This window comes from Caretta caretta, chromosome 14, assembly GCF_965140235.1.
Source record: "Caretta caretta isolate rCarCar2 chromosome 14, rCarCar1.hap1, whole genome shotgun sequence".
In the NCBI taxonomy this organism is placed as follows: Eukaryota; Metazoa; Chordata; order Testudines; family Cheloniidae; genus Caretta; species Caretta caretta.
In genome coordinates, this window is record NC_134219.1 from 33139371 (window position 1) to 33158349 (window position 18979).

An 18979-nucleotide genomic window follows, 5' to 3' on the forward strand; every position below is an offset into this window, starting at 1 on the left:
CCTACTCCTCTGTCACAGGGATTAACAATATGTCGGCCAGTGAACACATAACGGTATGCTTACCAGTGAACTCAAATTCTACACGCCGGCTCCCAAAGAAGGGGATGATCTTCCCAGGGAAAGAGGATGTGAAAGTAAAGATCGTCTCTCTGCCAGAAGATGTAATGTCATAAAGTGTAACTTCCTCCCCTTCATAATCCAGATAAACCCCAATGTTACTGGGGCTATGAGGTAGGGCCAGAGCAGTCTCAGGGGAGATGAGGGCCGAGTACTCATTCTCTGTACTCTGCAAAGCCCAGATCCCCTCCTCTGGTGTACGGCTTTTCGCTCCCTCATGTATCACAGACTCTTTGGCAATGCCCAAAACCCAATTACGTTTGTTCCCCACCTCCACTTGCCAGTAACACCTCCCTGAGGTGAAGCCCTTATAGCCCAGCACACAGGCAGCAGGGTAAAACCTGTTCTGTGTCACTAAATTTCCCGTGTCTTGGTATTTCTGTATCACACTCTCATCTGTGGACACGACGGAACAGGGAATCCCCAGGTCTGGATCCGGAGTGGCCTGCACTGCACGAGGGGAGAGAGAGGCAGGAGGAGAGTGTTAAGTACCCAAAGCACCTCCCACCCGCCGATCAGCTCCTCCCCCTCCCTCCCAGCGCCTTCCTCCTGCCACGGATCCATTGTTCAGCGGTGGGCAGGAGGTTCTGGGGGGAGGGGGGGAAGAGGGAGGAGTGGGGGCAGAAAGAGGCAGGGGAAGGGGGCAGAATGGAGCCGGGCAGGAAGAGATGGGGCAGGGGTGGGTGCTTGGCGGAAGGGGTGGAGTGGGGGTGGGGCCCGGGGCAGAGCAAGGGTCAAGCACCCCCTTGGGAACTGGGGAAGTCGGCACCTCTGTGCAGGCTAAACCACTCCAGTGCTGAGAGTGAGAGAGTCTGAGGCCAGAAGGGACCATCAGGTCATCTAATCTGACCCCCGTATATCACAGGCCACCAACTCCACCCAGCACCCACCTAACCCAACAACCAATATTAGCCCAAAGCCTGACAGCCTACAGCCGACCGTGCTATGATGTGCCACAGGCAGAGAAGAGGAGGCACCGAGGGTCACCAGTGCCCGAGGCCCCCGCAATGCAGGGAAATGATTTGGTGAGATACCCCCAGATAATCCTGGCACATCACCCGCAGCCACATGCTGCGGAGGAAGGTGAAAAGCCTCCCCCCGAATGCCACTGCCAGCTTGACCTGAGGGAAAATAGCCCTCCAGTGCCTTCCCCAATTCCCCCGTGAAAGACAGACCGGGTACCCCACGAATCACTGGGAAAGAAACTCAGAATAGCTGGTCAGCCAGGGGATGTGCTCCCAGAGTCCTAGAGCCACAGCAGCACCCGTGAGGACCCAGTAAGTGAGGTCAGGCTCAGCAGCATGGCTCCTTGCACCCAGCCCAGGCTAACTTGGGTGCTGAGCCCCAGGGTTCACTCTGCAGTGCAGACAGACCCTTACGGGCAGAGCTCAGCCCTGGGGGAGGCTAGGACCATTTCTCAGGCTCCCCAGTAGCCATGGGCTGGCTGGGGTGGGCCCTGAGTGTCAGTCCTGGGGAGCTGCCTGTTGGCTGAAGCTGAGCAGGAAATTCCCTATGGTTCCCGCCAGGCATCAAGGAGGTATTGTTAGGAGGGTGTGAGAAACTGGGATTTTTTGCAATTTTTTAATGAAGCCCTATATGTGCCTCAGTTTCCCAATATGCAGCATTGTTACCCAGTGGGTGATATGGGAGTGTTTGCTCTCAGGGCAGGCTAAGCTGCCCATGTCACTGTCTGGGGCCTGAGGTCCTCAGCAGACAATGGCAAATCCAATTGCCCGGACATAGAAACATAACGATCAGCAACCCGGAGAGCTACGGCCTTCCCCGCCTCTGTGGCTGAACTGCATCGCCCCGGCTCGGGAACAAAGGACTGGAGGTGGGGGAGAGGTGAAGCGGAAGTTACGTGCTGGCTGCTGGAAGCAGTAGGGGGGCAGAGAAGCGGACTTCCTGGGGGTGCTTGACCCTCGCTCTGCCCCAGGCCCCACCCTCACTCCACCCCTTCCCCCAAGTCTCCACCCTATCCCACCTCTTCCTGCCCCTGCTCCTCCCCCTGCCCGAACAGTTGATCATGGTGGGTAGGAGGCACTGGGAGGGAGGGGAAGGAGCTGACTGGAAGGGCCACCAGTGGGTGGGAGGGGAGGAGGGGGAGGATCTGATCCACGGGGCTGCCGGTGGGTGCTGAGCACCCACTATTTTTTTTCCATGGGTGCTCCAGCCCCGGAGCACCTACAGAATTGGCACCTATGGTGGGGGGCACACCTGGGAGTCTGAGAAAGCAGATCAGATGGACAGGGAGACAGAGCTTGAACCACGGGGTTTGCACTGCAGGGCTGGGCACCGGCTCCCCAGAATGGACTATACTGTAACCTTCATTTCTCTGAGCTAACCAAGGTCTTCCTGTGCTGTGGTGCAGAGCAGGGGACTAATAACCCCAGGGGCTTGACAGTGACGGCGGTGGCTGAGTGTCATTGCAGGTGCTTGCAGAGCTGTGCTGCTCCCTGAGATCACAGAGGGCTCCCGCAGGGGTCGGTCTCAGGTGGACGCACTGAACACAGCTCATGTTGTGAGGCAGGAGAGCTGAAGGCCCCGAGGTCCAGCCTAAGGAGTCGGTGAAGCCACGTGGCTTACCCTGGAGGAAGAGGGGGCTGATGTTGGGGGTCTGGCCCATCGAAGGGGCTCCTCCCAGAGACTGTTCCCAAGCGGGGGCTGCAGCACGAATCCTGTGGATCCGTGGCAGAGGGGATCTCGGTCTCCTCCCCCGATCCCTCGCCCTTGCTGGGGGTGCTCCACATCCAGCAACAGAACAGAGCAGGGGAGGCAGCAGACAGAGGACGTTAACAGGGACACCAGCTTCAGCTTTTCATGCACTTCCATGCTGCCCTATTCATCCCTCATCTCCTGGTGGAAAGTCCCCAGCCCCAGAGTACAGCACATGGGGTGAGAACCCCTCCACCCACTTGGACCAGGAGAAAGTAGCGAGCAGCCCTGCTAGAGAGACACTGGGCTCTCTGGTGCACTGGGAATTCAACTTCTCGGTGGCACTGAATGTCCACACCCGAGGGATGTGTAACAGTCATCCAATGCACTACACACATTTTGGGGAGGGAGCATTGTGTAGAGGTTAGAAGCCAGGACTTCTGGGCTCTCTTCCTCACTCTGCTACTGACACGCCGTGTGACCTCAGGCATGTCCCTTCCTCTCTCTGCAGTCCAGCTTCCCTTTTTGTCAAATGGGCATAAAAGATGCCAGGTATTCAGACGCTGTTGTGGGGGGCCAGATAGGTAACTGTGAGATCCGAAGAGAGCCCCTTCCCCAGCTTCCAGTGGTGCTCATGGGACAAGGATGGGGACACAACACGGTTGCAAGTGTGGTGTTCAGTAATCGTGCTCGGTGCATGATGTTTGAATGAAGCCTTCTTTATCCAGGGTTCTGTATCACAGAGCTTCTGCTATGCTCCTCCTTCCTGTCTGGGAAGCCAAACCACTTAAAGGGACAGTTCCCAGTACCACAGGGAGCACCAACCTCCAGGGAGAGACAATACTCCTTGAACTGACGGATAAATTCAAGGAAGATAGGATACTAATAGCTACTGATGGACCTGTCTTCTGACAGTGGCCAATGCCAGGTGCTTCAGAGGGAACGAACAGAACAGGCGATCATCTAGTGATCCAGCCCCTGTTGCCCATTCCCAGCTTCTGGCAAACAGAGGCTAGGGACACCATCCCGGCCTATCCTGGCTAACAGCCATTCCTGGACCTATCCTCCATGAATTTATCTTGTTCTTTTTTGAACCCTGTTAGTCTTGGCCTTCACAACATCCTCTGGCAAGGAGTTCCACAGGTTGACTGTGCGTTGCGTGAAGAAATACTTCCTTTTGTTTGTTTTAAACCTATCGCCTATTAATTTGAAAAATATGAAAAAAGAAAAGGAGTACTTGTGGCACCTTAGAGACTAACAAATTTATTTGAGCATAAGCTTTCATGATCTACAGCTCAAAGTGAGCTGTAGCTTATGCTCAAATAAATTTGTTAGTCTCTAAGGTGCCACAAGTACTCCTTTTCTTTTTGCGGATACAGACTAACATGGCTGCTACTCTGAAATTTCATTTGGTGACCCCTAGTTTTTATGTTATGAGAAGAAGTAAACAACACTTCTTTATTTACTTTCTCCACACTCGTCATGATTTTATAGACCTCTATCATATCCCTGCTTAGTCGTCCCTTTTCCAAGCTGAAAAGTCCCAATCTCATTAATCTCTCCTCATATGGCAGCTGTTCCATACCCCTAATAGTTTTTGTTGCCCTTTTCTGAACCTTTTCCAATATATCTTTTTTGAGATGGGGCAACCACATCTGCACGCAGTATTCAAGATGTGGGCGTACCAGGGATTTATATACAGGCAATATGATATTTTCTGTCTTATTATCCATCCCTTTCCTAACGATTCCCAACATTCTGTTTGCTTTTTTGACTGCCGCTGCAGTCCTGATTCTCTGCCTGGTTCAGTACTGGCCTTAGCGTGGTCTCCCCGCAAGGGACCTTCCACCAGCTGGAGATGGTTAGAGCCCAGCACGAGTCCATGCTCCTGACGCTAGGGTGAGAGGGAAGTATAGCACAGGAACTGGTGGGAGACACTTCCTTAACTCTTTATTTCCCAGTTTTCAGAGGTTGAAATATGGGTTCCTTTCATGTTCTAGGAGAGTACAAGGCACTGATGGTCAACCTGCACTCTGTGTTAATGATGTTTTCCAGTAGTGAAGCTTGTCTTTCCTATAAAAAATAAAAATAGAGCAAATTTCTAGTCCTTATAATTGCCAAGAGAAGCAGAAAAATGTGACCTGAATGTGCCCTAAAGGCTGATTATTGGACCTAAAAAATGTACCCTACTTTCCAATTGTAAATAGTATGTGCACGTTCATATATCACAAAATGGGAATGGGCGATGGGCTGGATGATTCCCTGTTCTGTTCATTCCCTCTGGGGCACCTGATTGGAACTGAGGATTGGAACTGGGGATCTCCCACATCCCAGGTCAGTATCCTAATCACAGAGCTATACATTATAAGTGAGCTCCTCTTTCCCTAGAGCCTGGTTCTTTTGGGTAAGTTCACATATAGGGCCCGAGTCAGTAAGCATGCTCAGAGCAGGCATTTCAGATTGTGGCCCTGTAGGTGAGTTAGGAGGAGGAGCCCCTTTCTTTCCCCAGTTCGTGTAGCTCTCTGGGGCTCAGCTGTCTTGGTAGCTGGACTGGAACTGCAGTGCACATGCACAGAGGCAGAAACATAGGTGCCTAGGGGACTTTTACCGCAAAAATAGAGGTGATGAGTAATTTTAGGCACCTACAAGGTTTGGTTGCAGCTGAGTGGGGGTCTTTGTGAATCCCAGTGTGGTCTGATTCTGGGACTGAGGTGCCTAAAATGGCAAGTAGACCCCCTCACCCCAAGTCCTTTTGTGAATCTAGCCCATACCCTTTCTCTCTGCATTTGAGCTCAGTTCATAGGGCCGGGTCTCAAGAGAAAGGAAGGATTGGAAGAGAGGTGATTTCATGTTGTCTTGACTCTGGTGACATTTCTACCGTTAATTAATGTAACCGTGATTGAGAGAGACAAGCTTTGGAGCTTACTCAGAGCTCTTCTTCAGGTCTGTGTAGCTCAAAAGCTTGTCTCTGTCACCAACAGGAGTTGGTCCAATAAAAGCTATGACCTCCCCCACCCTGTCTAATATCCTGGGGCTGACATGGCTGTCGTAGCACGGCATGGAACCATGCTGTAATTCTGAGAGACAGCCCAAAGGAAAAGACCACAGAACGAGAGGCAGATTGGAATGGGGAGACCTTTCCAGTGAGACCAAACTAAAGTGAAATCATTGTCCAAAATATATCGTCCATCTCCTGCCTTACTCCAACGATCTCAAAGCACTCGGTGGCATTCACTAATTAGCACAACAAGGTAGGTTGGCCATTATTTCCTCCTTTTTCAAGATGGAGGAACTTGAGGTACAGAGTCTGGGATTTTCAAAAGGGCTGAGGCCACGTGGTGGCCAACTCCCATTGACAGTCAGAGAGAGATGGGGCCTAAATCCCTTAGGTCCCTTGGAAAATCCCAGCCATGGAGGTGAAATTCAACATTTTCTAAAACATCTGGCGATTGTGTGTCTCTGAAATGCTGAGTGGCCAATTTTGACACCCATGGTTGGGTCTGAGACAATCCAAGTGGAGGCCTGGCAAACTGGCATCAGCCCTGAGCCCTCCCCATCCCACCCACAGACGTCTAGCTGTGACGAGCTGAGAACTAATAGGCCAGAGTCCATCTCCTTCCACAGTCAGAGGCACATCTCGATGTGCCATCGCCATATCATGAGCCCAAATAACTGTTAAGTTACCTCTGAATTTCTTCAGAGCCTCCTGTAGACAAACATTGCTTTGGGAAGAGACGCCAACTCTCTCGCTCACATCCTGTGACACAGCCATTGGTTTCTCGAACTTCACCTTCTCACACCTGGGGGGAGGGGAAGGGGGAAACACCCTAAATCTTTTCTTTCTTGAGAATGAGCTACCTGAGGCTGCTCTCTTGTGGGCTCAATGAGAGCCTCTAACTCCCACTGGTGAGACAATTCATCTCCTCACTGGCGTTTTTAAATGCCTAGCTCCTCCAATGGGAGTTAAAGAGAGTAAGGGGTCCACAGGCTGCCCCTCAGAGAGAAGGGCCTAATCTCATGGGAAAGGATGCTCCAGTGGTTAAGGGGTTGCTGTAGGACTCTGGAAACCTATGTTCCACTCCCTGCTCTGCCACAGCCTCCCTGCATGACCTTGGGCAAGTCACTTAAGGCTTGATTTTTAAAGGTGCCTCCTGGGATTTTCAAAAGCACCTAACCAAGTCAGGCTCCCAACTGCCACTGATCACAATGGGAGGTGCCTAACTCGCTTAGCTGCTTTGGAAAACCCCACCAAGTGCCTAGCTACGTCTCAGGTGACTAAATGCCCTGCAAAATCTGACCCTGGGGGGAAAGTCCCCTTCTAGCACCACGACGCGTGAGGGGGAGTGGGAAGGAGTCACGTACCTGCTCCAGGTGCTTTTGATGTCCTAGAAAAGAGAAAGAGTTCAGTCCCAAGTGCCACAAGATGCGGATCGCTTCTGCTCTGCAGGGGACTTGCTTTGCCATCCCTAGTTGAGCTCGAGATGCAGTTCTCTGCAGTTAGCAACTTCAAAAGTCCATTCACAGATTTCGATGGAATGGGACCCCTAAGCACACACCATGACTGTGGGTTTTCTCCTTCTAAATTCTATGGCATTTGCTCAAACAGACTGATCAGACGCATGAATCCTTGACTGCCACATGCAACTGCTGTGTCCAGAGCGTTTGCCTTTCTCCATGTATGCAATTCTGCTCAGCAGTTCTGGAAGCTGGATTCATTCTCATTTCTTAATAGGCCCTGCAAAGAACTTTGCTTTCCTAATCTCTCACTTCCTAGAAAGTGGAGTTGTGCCTTTTATTGCTTTCATATCGTTAGGGCCCTTCATTTTCAGTTTTTATTTTAGTTAATTTTTCCTGGGATTTTATCAGTGTTTATTACCACAATAAAAACAGGTGCAAATCAGTGCAGAAAACTATTAAGTTTTCTGGTTAAATATCGGGGTTTGTTTTGGTGGATGGAAAGACAGGGAGAAAAAGTATTCAGTAGATGAATGCTTTGAATTTTGTTCATCCCTGTGGTTTGCTGCAGAACTAAAACAGAACTCAAAGCACAAGGGCCCCCCTGAGTTTAAGAAAACAATATATCTGAAATCCCCAAATAAAACGTTTCATTTGAACAAACAGGTTACTGGTGTAGAATCATAGAATATCAGGGTTGGAAGGGACCTCAGGAGGTCATCTAGTCCAAGCCCCTGCTCAAATCAGGGCTACTCCCCAGCTAAATCATCGCAGCCAGGGCTTTGTCAAGCCTGACCCTAAAAGCCTCTAAGGAAGAAGATTCCACCACCTCCCTAGGTAACCCATTCCAGTGCTTCACCACCCTCCTACTGAAAAAGTTTTTCCTAATATCCAACCTAAACTTCCCCCACTGCAACTTCAGACCATTACTCCTTGTTCTGGCATCTGGTTACCACTGAGAACAGTCTAGATCCATCCTCTTTGGAACCCCCTTTCATGTAATTGAAAGCAGCTATCAAAAAATCCTCCCCCATTCTGCTCTTCTGCAGACTAAGCAATCCCAGTTCCCTCAGCCTCTTCTCATAAGTCATGTGCTCCAGCCCCCTAATCATTTTTGTTGCCCTCCGATGGACTCTTTCCAATTTTTCCACATCCTTCTTGTAGCGGGGGGCCCAAAACTGGACACGGTACTCCAAGTGAGGTCTCACCAATGCCGAATAGATGGGAATGATCACGTCCCTCAATCTGCTGGCAATGCCCCTACTTATACAGCCCAAAATGCCGTTGGACTTCTTCACAACAAGGGCAGATTGTTGACTCATATCCAGCTTCTCGTCCACTGTCACCCCTAGGTCCTTTTCTGCAGAGCTGCTGCCTAGCCATTCGGTCCCTAGTTTGTAGCAGTGCATGGGATTCTTCTGTCCTAAGTGCACTTGTCCTTGTTGAACCTCATCAGATTTCTTTTGGCCCAATCCTCTAATTTGTCTAGGTCCCTCTGTATCCTATCCCTACCCTCCAGCATATCTACCCCTCCTCCCAGTTTAGTGTCATCTGCAGGTGCAATTGCTGAGGGTGCAATCCACACCATCCTCCAGATCATTAATGAAGATATTGAACAAAACCGGCCCCAGGACTGACCCTTGGGGCACTCTGCTTGACACTGGCTGCCAACTAGATATGGAGCCATCGATCACTACCTGTTGAGCCCGACAATCTAGTCAGCTTTCTATCCACCTTATAGTCCATTCATCCAGCCCATACTTCTTTAACTTGCTGGCAAGAATGCTGTGGGAGACCGTATCAAAAGCTTTGCTTAGAACGATTAGTCTATAAATATTCACCTTCGATAACTGGGCCGCACCATTTGCAGCGCATACGCTCAACTTCATCCTTTTCTCCTGTTGTTGTTTCTTTAACCCTTTTGAATACTTCCTTGTGTTCTGAAATGTATTCTGATGTAGATTTTCATTTTCTTCCCATTTTAGTGCGTCAAATCTTTAACCCATTGTCTACTAACAGTTTGAAATGTGTACTTGGTGGGCGTGTGATTTATCAGTAGGTTCAGACGCACACGCACTTCAGAGCTTGCGTGCGTGCCTGTTGGTTTATTGTGTGCATCTGCTAGAACAATACGCTCTTTCTTCAGCAGGCAGCTTTGCATATACACACAGACTAATGTATTATCGGAATACAGAGATCTCATGCAATGTATTGTATTTTCTTAATAAAACAAGTTTTTTGTATATATTTGAATGATAAAAAAGTAGGATGAAAATCAGAAAAACCTCAATAATACTTTTTTGTAAAACCCAGAAATTTTTTGGTAAAAATTGATTTAAACTGAAAATGAAGGGGCTTACACAGGATGTCTCAAAAAGGCCTGAACCATCTGCCTTTAAAACAGCAAAACTGTTTCCACATTGGAAATATTAGAAATGTCACATTTTGTTTTCCCTCACTTCGCTAAAGGACACACTGACAGTCTCCATTGTGGAGTAGGACCTCTCCAAGAACTTAATAAACTCCAAAGCTAATCAATCAGAATCTCTCCCTTCCCTGGGCAGGGATCTGGGTGTCTCTAACTGTCTCACCTGCAGGAATTCACTTGTTGGCTGCTGACACTTCTCTTCTATCTCACTGATCAAGTCACCGAGACGGGAAATCTTTTCAGACAGTTTGGTGACATTTTCATCCTGTATCTTCACAATTTCCTTGTCCAGCTCTTCCAGTTGGGCCAGCAGGAGTCGCTCTTGCTCATCCAGGAACTGCCGCAGTTGCTCAAATTCAGACATGATCTTCTGCCTCTCAGCTTCTATCTTTCCCTATAATGAAGGGACACGAACAGGAAAGGACAGATCAAGGACAAGGGTTGCCAGATGTCCAGTTTTCAACTGGGAAGTCCAGTCAAAAGGGAAACCTGGCAGTGTCCGGTCAGCACTGCTGACTGGACATGAGAAGTCCGGTTACCCACAGTAACTGGCTTCCACCACCAGAGGGCGAGAAGAGCAGCAGCTGCTGCTGGAGCCTGGAGGAGCACTCAGGGATGGCTCCATGGGCGGGAGAAAAGTACCGGCATCTCCCCCATCCCGCTCCAATCACCCCTCCATCCCTGGAGCGTGGCTCTCCCCCTCCCACCCTGCCCCAGTCACCTCCACCACACCCCTAGAGCTCTGCTCAGCTGGCAGGGGGAGGGAGGTGGAGAGAGCAGCAAGCGACAGTGGGAGAGGGACAGAGGAGTGGGGGGCGGGGCCTCGAGGGAAAGTGGCGGCAGGGCACAGGGCAGGTTCCAGTGCTCAGCATCCGGTTTTCACCAATGAGAAAGTTGGACATCCCAGACTCTCCCCATGTCCCTGATAGGAACAGTTCTTAGAGCCCTCTTTTCATATCAACCTACTACAAACACATGGTTGAGATTTCAGGAGAATATGCCTGACAGTCTCTCAGCTGGCCTGAATGAACAACATGTTCCGAAGTGCCTTCGGGACGTACGCCTCCAGTTCCCATTTTCAAAAGGTCACTTTGGATGCTAAGGAGCCTAAGTTTCTTTGAAAGTGACTTTTGAAAATAGGACAGCTCTCCCTGCATTTTAAGCCCCTAAATACCTTTGAGAATCTGGCCCTTAACCACTTGCAAAATTGTTAACCCTAGGCTCCGAAATCACTTAGGCACTTCTGAAAATGGCACCCAATCTCTCTAAAATGATGAGTTTTCAGGTCTGAGTGGCTTAGTATATTCTGTTGATCATCTAGAATCTTCCAATAGCAGAAAGGTTGGAAGGGGGGAGGTCTGACTCAGAATCAGAAATACATTGGCAGAGAGTTGTGGAGAAGACTGAAGAAGGAAAGGGTTCTGCTGGTTATCCACATAAAACACCAGTTACAAAACACACCATGCAAAATGCTTCTTCTCCAGCTTTTGCATGTTTCATCTGGCATTCTGTTAATTACACTGTCCCAGAGGAAACCAGTTGTGCCTGGTGGAGATTCAGGAGGAAGATTTCTGAGATACAAAACAGCTACTGGGTGCCTAAGTCCTACTGACAGTCCATGTGAATTAAGCACCTAATCACCATACGTGCCTTTGAAAATCTCCCCTGAAATCAGTGTTTGTAGCTGGATGTGTGGGGAATAAGATCAGTGCTTTGAGTTGAAACTGGAAGCCAGTGGAGGAATCAGCCCAGAGGGATGATAAACAAAGATAAACATGATCACACCCTGCAAGGGTGTCTCAACAAGAGACAAAGTGCTTGAGGTTATCAAGATGATGTTTAAAAAAAAACGTGAACGATACAGAGCAGAACAGTGGTTCTCAAACTTTTTTACTGGCGACCCCTTTCACATAGCAAGCCTCTGAGTGTGACCCCCCCTAATAAATTAAAAACACTTTTGAATATTTTTAACACCATTATAAATGCTGGAGGAAAAGCGGGGTTTGGGGTGGAGGTTGACAGCTCACGACCCCCCATGTAATAACCATGCGACCCCCTGAGGGGTCCCGACCCCCAGTTTGAGAACCCCTGGAGTAGACGTTTCTGGATACCAGGGAATAATGTACGGATTATCAAGAGGAGCGAAGTTCGGTTTCAGATCGAGAGGCGTAAGGAATACATACTCTGCAATATCCCCGATTGGGGGTAAGAGGTTAAGGGGTCAAAGTACAGACATTGAGACATGAGGGTACGTTGTTCATAGAATAGCTATGTTCAGGTGTGGTGTATAATGGGTGGACACAATCATGAGGATGGATTGACCCTCATTTTGTGAGATTTAACGTTCAGTGAGTTTATGGTTCCAGTTCATATGGTCCAACGGACAAAGTCTCTCGGTCCCCAATACATCACAGCTAACCCTGATCTGAGCTTGACCTTGCTCCCAGTTAGCACATTTTATCTCAGTTTAACTGGACAAGGTGAACCCTACACACCACACTAGGGTCAAATTAAACTAGGTTCAAAATGTTTGCCTGTGAGGGCCTTGCACCAGAACAAAGACATTACATTAAAAAGTGATTTGAAGTACATCTGTACTACACAAATGTTGTGGTGGTGTGTAGAGGACGTACACTATATGCACCCGCTAACATGGGCATAAATAGCAGTGTAAATGGCGAGGCATGGCTTAAGCAAGTAGAGTCGCAATATGCCTGAACCCTCTGGGTATAAACCCTACACACAGGGCTCTATACACCCCCAAGCAGGGCCTCCCCCATCTACACTGAGTGTCCCGCTGCTTCCCCAGTGCCAGAGCCTTTCCCCACCACAGGAAAAGGCTCCAGGGAGTGGAGGAAGGCTCCGGCCGCTCCGCTGCCTCCCCCTGCTGGAGTCTTTTATTCACACATGTAGCTACACATGACAGTGTGGACACAGCCTGTTTCTCACTGTGCTGTGTAGCTACACATACCCTACAGGATGCCCCCAGCGGTGTGCCGTGTAGATGTAGCCATAGCTAAATCAAAGCAGTGCTGCGTGTAGACAAGGGCTGACACTCTCCCCACAGAGAGAAATATCACCCCTGACTGATGTAACTTTTGGACCATAACAATGGGGACCTACCAGATATTCCTGGCTTTGCGTCTCTGCATCCTGTTTCCACTCCAGAAGTTCTCCTCTCTCTTGCTTCAGTGTGTTCAACTGGGTTTGAATTTGTTCCTGAGGCAAGAAAAACAATGTTGGGGGTGGAGGGGAAGGTCAACCTGCTAAGGAGTCTGTCCTCTGTGCAATTTATATACATTGCAGTGCTGATTTCATTATCTGAAGCTGGGATTTTCAAAGAAGTCTCATGAAGTTGGGTTCTCAACTACCATTGATTTTCCATCTCCCTCTCAAGTTGCTCTAGGACGGTGCTCATGGCAATGTCACAATTGACTCTTGAGAGGTGGGAGATTCAAATCTCTTCTCCTCACCAGGCAGAGGGAGAACTTGAACTGGAGTCTCCCACATACAAGGTGAGTGCCCTACCCCCAGGCTAATGGTTATGAAGAAAGTCTTCAACCTAGGGGTGACAGTGGATGAGAAGCTGGATATGAGTCAGCAGTGTGCCCTTGTTGCCAAGAAGGCCAATGGCATTTTGGGATGTATAAGTAGGGGCATAGCGAGCAGATCGAGGGACGTGATCGTTCCCCTCTATTCGACATTGGTGAGGCCTCATCTGGAGTAGTGTGTCCAGTTTTGGGCCCCACACTACAAGAAGGATGTGGATAAATTGGAGAGAGTCCAGCGAAGGGCAACAAAAATGATTAGGGGTCTGGAACACATGACTTATGAGGAGAGGCTGAGGGAACTGGGATTGTTTAGTCTGCAGAAGAGAAGAATGAGGGGGGGATTTGATAGCTGCTTTCAACTACCTGAGAGGTGGTTCCAGAGAGGAAGGTTCTAGACTATTCTCAGTGGTAGAAGAGGATAGGACAAGGAGTAATGGTCTCAAGTTGCAGTGGGAGAGGTTTAGGTTGGATATTAGGAAAAACTTTTTCACTAGGAGGGTGGTGAAACACTGGAATGCGTTACCTAGGGAGGTGGTAGAATCTCCTTCCTTAGAAGTTTTTAAGGTCAGGCTTGACAAAGCCCTGGCTGGGATGATTTAATTGGGGATTGGTCCTGCTTTGAGCAGGGGGTTGGACTAGATGACCTCCTGAGGTCCCTTCCAACCCTGATATTCTAGGATTCTATGATTCTTCCCCGGCCACGTTGTGCGGAGCAACACAGGTGCAGAACTCCATCTTGCATGAAACAGCTTAGGTAGCTAAGCCACTCGACTCCAGGAGAGGGGTTCCCAGGTGTGGATCAGAGACAGGCCCATTCCTACACCAAACTCTGGGGGAGTTGGGGCTTAGGACACACCCCTCTCATCAGTATCTCCGGAGGGCTAGCATGCTGGCTTTTGTGGATGCCTCTCTCCCCCCAAATGCCTAATTCAGGATTTGTTGTTCCAAACTGTACCAGATGACTGGAGGATAGCTGATGGAAAGCCAGCTTTTTTAAAAAGGCTCCAGAGGAAATCCTGGCAATTACAGGCTGGCAACCGTAAGGGCTTGTCTGATTGTCAGATGCTGGGACTGGGCAACAGGGAATTAATCCTTTGGTAACTGCTGGGTTCTGTTCATTCCCTCTGGGGCACCTGGCATTGGCCACTGTTGGAAGACACGATACTGGGCTACATGGACCACTGGTCTGACTCAGTGCAGCCGTTCTTATGTCCTTAGTGATTTTCTAGGTGTCTAAAAGTTAGGCATTGTAGTGCTGAGCATCACAACACCCAAGTGCATTTGGGGATTCGGGCCTAAATCTCCTTTGCAAATGGGACTTCGGCTCTAAAGTCAGTTGGTGCTCTTGAAAATGTGCTCGAAGGATCTTCTTCTGTAATTCCCGGGGGGTGAGGTGTTGCAGAGCCACAGAGAGGATTTAAAAGCACAGCTCCCGTTCATTTCATGGCAGCTGGGCATCTCAGGCCCCATTCTCAGCCCTGCTTACTTTCCTTCTATGCTGTATATGTCATGCTGCCAGGGAAGAGAGAGGCCTTTGGGGGCACCAGACCTATTATAGAGACCTAGGGACTCTGTCTAGAACAGCCGTTTGCATCCAGCGAATCCTCCAAGTGCTGCAGGGCAAAGGGTTGAAGTCGTATCCATTTTGCAGCAGTGTAGGGTAGGGTGCCCTGCTCCCATGCAATGACAGAGAAAACTATATGAAGAAAGCTGGACATCAGAGAGTTAAAGCTGAGCAACTTAAAGGGAAGGGAGTTTTGGTAAGAATGTTTAACACACTTTTAAAAAAAATAGTACATTAAACTCCGGTGCCTAATGAACACTTGGGAGAAAGAGACTCCTGGTTAAAAATCCAACACACTCACAAGGTGCATAAATATTGTGCTCGATTGTTCGGCATGGGGGAAAGGGCTTGTTCAACATGGTCCTGGGAATCAGCCATTTTCTTCCTTTAATCTTATTGTGGCACTACTACAGCCCACTTCGTCCTTACAGCTAGCGTGGCGTACAGCACAGCGGATTCTGCCCCGAGGGGATTGCTCTGTCCAACAGGCTTTTTAAGGTTCCAATCCACTTGGGCTTCATGGGCCCTAGAATGTTGCAAAACTTCAAAGGTTGTATGGGCAGGACGTGAGCCACTGGTTCAGGGAGGCTAACCCCCAGTCCAGCCCCTTCTGCCAGAGACCCCCCCAGACCAGCCACGGGGGAAGAGCTGCAGATCCCCGTCAGGAAGCAAGAGGGAGTCTGGGGGTGGAGGGGGCCACGCAGGGCTGTGCCTCCCCTGGCCCATCATACCCGTCGCCCATGATTTCTGCTTCAGGAGCAGCGAAGTGACCATCCCGGGAAAACGGGAATTCATCATCCTGGTTTTTCCTTGAGGAAAAAGTTACGCAGATTAACCTTTGTTTCTTAAACAGAAATCTTTCAGGGCACCTTCTGCGACAGAAAGTAGCAGAGAACAAACTCCTTGAGAACACTGCTGACCATGTGTTATTTTCCTGAGGCTCGCCTGAAAGCAGCGGTCATCAGCTGTGAAATGCTCAAGCTGGGGCGCTACGCCTCCAGTCTGCAGCTGTGCTGAGATGTTGGTAATGTGACGGTAGAGAACTGCATGACAGGAGTGATGAGAGGCAGTGTGGTCTAGTGGCTAGGGTACTAGGATGGGCATGGGGAGGCCAGGGTTTAATTCCTGGCTCTCCTACTGAGCTGCTTTGTGAGTTTGGTTAAGTCACTGCCGCTTCTGTGCCTCTGTTTCCCTCCCACTCCTTTGATTTGTCTCCGAGCATGCCCACCAGATCAGGCCCTGTAGAGGAGAGAAGCAGAATGCCTGGTTTTCCCCAGCTCATGGATTGCTCTGGGTGTGGCCAGGAGACAGGCAGCCAGATGCCATGGGGGGCAGCTGTGCACATGCTCAGAGACAGAAACACAGGCACTGAAAGAAGTTGTACCCTGAATACACAGGCACTGAGTGAGTCTGGGCTCCTCCATAATGACAGGTTTCAGAGTAGCAGCCGTGTTAGTCTGTATTCGCAAAAAGAAAAGGAGTACTTGTGGCACCTTAGAGACTAACCAATTTATTTGAGCATAAGCTTTCATGAGCTGCAGCTCACTTCATCGGATGCATAAAAGTGGATTATCATACACATTGTAAGGAGAGTGATCACTTTAGATAAGCTATTACCAGCAGGAGAGTGGGGTGGGGAGAGAAAACCTTTTGAAGTGATAAACACCCATTTTTTCATGCTCTGTGTGTATAAAAACATCCTCACTGCATTTTCCACTTTTATGCATCCGATGAAGTGAGCTGTAGCTCACGAAAGCTAATGCTCAAATAAATTGGTTAGTCTCTAAGGTGCCACAAGTACTCCTTTTCTTTTTGGGCTCCTACAGGAATTCTGGGGATTGCAGTGGAGCCGAAAACTGGCATTTAGGTGCCTAAACTCCAGATTTAGCCACTTAAATCTGGGGTATAGACACCTTAAGTACCTTTCAGAATCCCCAGCCTTTGTCTATCTTGACTGTTTACATCAGTGGTCCCCAAACTGGAGCATGGAGGAACATTTGAGGGAGCATGGCAGGGCCAAGACCAGCCCCCACAAGGGGCAGGAAGGGAGTGCCACTCAGATCTGCTATGGCCCCCTTGGCCCTGGCTCCTACCCCAGCTCCACTCCCAGCCCCAGTCTTGACCCTGGCTCTGCTCCCAAACCCAGTTTGAGCCCCCGACTCCCCGGCAGCCCCACTTCCAACCCCAAGACACCCCCACAGCTGTGGCCCCAGCCTCTGACTGTGGCCCCACTCACAGCTCCTAACCGCAGCTGCGGGTGGGGAGCCATAGCCAGGGTAAGGGAGAGCCTGAGGGGAAAAATTTGGGGACCACTGGTTTAGACTGTCTGTGTGTTTGTACAGAGCCTCGCACAACAAGGGCCCTGATCTCGGTGCCTTTAGAAGCTATTGTAATAAAAATTGCAAACATGCCCAAACCGAAGTAATTACCCTGCACAGCAGATTCCTACCTTGTAGGCCTGGGCAGCCTCCTCTGTGGGGACCACCCTGTGAGTACGGTGAGCCTGGGACTCTCTGCAGATCACACAGATGAGCATTTGGTCCTGGTTACAGAAGAGTTTGAAAAGCTCCTGGTGCACCTTGCACCAACTTCTCCTGCTGCTGTTTGGAAACTCAGCTGCTTGGCTATTTCTACAAAGTTCCCCAGTTGTCTGTTCGGCCTGAGGGTCCTCTGGGGAAAGGTCTCTCTGCACTGAGGACAGGAGACAGCTGTATCCGATCCCTCCCAGCACTGGGCGATGCAGGCTTGGCAGAAACTGTGCCCGCAATCTAAAAACACGGGATCCTTATAAAAACTCAGACAGATGGAGCAAGTCGCTTCATCTCGGAAGCTTTTCAGAGGATTCACTGCAGCCATGGCTCCCTGCAGACAGTGTCACAGGGATCTAAGACGTGGCTTAACCCCAACTGGGCGTTTTTCACGTGGCTTCTTTGGGGGCTTTTTTGGCTGCTTTTTTTTTTTTTTTAAATGTCCTGCCGGAGAACATGATTGGCTCCCTGTTGCCCAATCCCTCTCCCAACACCCAAAGCAAGGAGAGGGGAAGAAACCAGGACTCTGAGACTGACAGTGCCCAGGGCCAATGGGGGAGAGGCCAGTGCGACAGGTCAGCCCGATAGGGCATTACAGATGAAGGAGGGAACCTGGAATCCAGCTCAGTCAGCTGTGGGTTGGGTTCGTCTTCCCTAAGTGAGGTCCTCGGGGTGAGAGTGTTGCATGCATGCGTGTGTGTGTGTCCGTGCCCTGCAGTGCCTACTCTCTCCCCACCGCCTGCCTCCTGCCTGGACTGCTCGGGGGGTTGGGTGAGCTGATAACAGTGGGCTGTGGTCAGTGATCTTTCTGTTGGTGCATTTCTGGTGGTGGTGTTGCACCTGCACGGGGGAGGGAGGACGCAGGCAGTGGGTGACAGGGGGTTGCAAAGCTGGGGGGGGCTGCAGCATAGCTTGGGCCAAGTTGGGGCCGGGGAGGACTGGGGAGTGGCCAGGCTGGGTTTGAGGGTTGTGGGGGGAGGGAGTGGCGTGCACAGCACCACCGCTGTTGGCCAGTGATGCTTGGGGCATTTCTGGTGGGGTGGTGCGCTGTTGAGGGGGGTCTTTTGGGGGTCCGGTGGTAATACGGCTGTACTAGCGGTCGGCCACTGGCGTGACGGACATGGAGCGGTGCCGACCCAAAGCAGATTGGCTTGTTTTGGGTGATTTGGAGGGGTGGGGAACGTAGGCAGAAATTAAACCTTGTCTGTCTGAGGAGAGAAATGAAACTGATGTGTAAAAAGTTGCTTAAATCCGCTTCCGATTTTGCTTTGGTTTAGTGTCTATAATGGGGCTACTCAGTCTGCTGCCTCAATTTTGTCACTGCAACATAGTGACGCTGATCCAGGCTGGATCAAATCCAGGGCCCAACTACACCAGAATCCTGTCTCCAGCAGCAGTCGGCACCAGGTGTCTCTGAGGAAGATGGAAGAACCACACAATCGACAGATTCTACACACATTGTAAACCCAGGCTCAGATTCAGGTTTAAGGCCAGACCCCTCTCTGGACCTCAGTTTCCACACCTCTAAAATGGGGTCAATGATAGTGACAATGATAGGCTCAGCTCCCAACCCTAGCAGCTTGGCTGTTCCATGCCCTACTGTGTACCGAAACTGACTTGAAAGGACTATCCAAGCCCCTCCCAGGCCTGTTCCCATTGTGGGTCTCTCTCCTGGCTGAGC

The 18979-nt window shown here is 50.1% G+C and overlaps 2 pseudogenes; both read right to left on the reverse strand.

The window, feature by feature from the left end:
* The window catches only part of LOC142068404 (von Willebrand factor A domain-containing protein 5A-like), a 268830-nt pseudogene that overhangs the window by 229094 nt on the left and 20757 nt on the right, over positions 1-18979 (reverse strand).
* Positions 2-18420, reverse strand: LOC142069177 (zinc finger protein RFP-like; annotated as a pseudogene).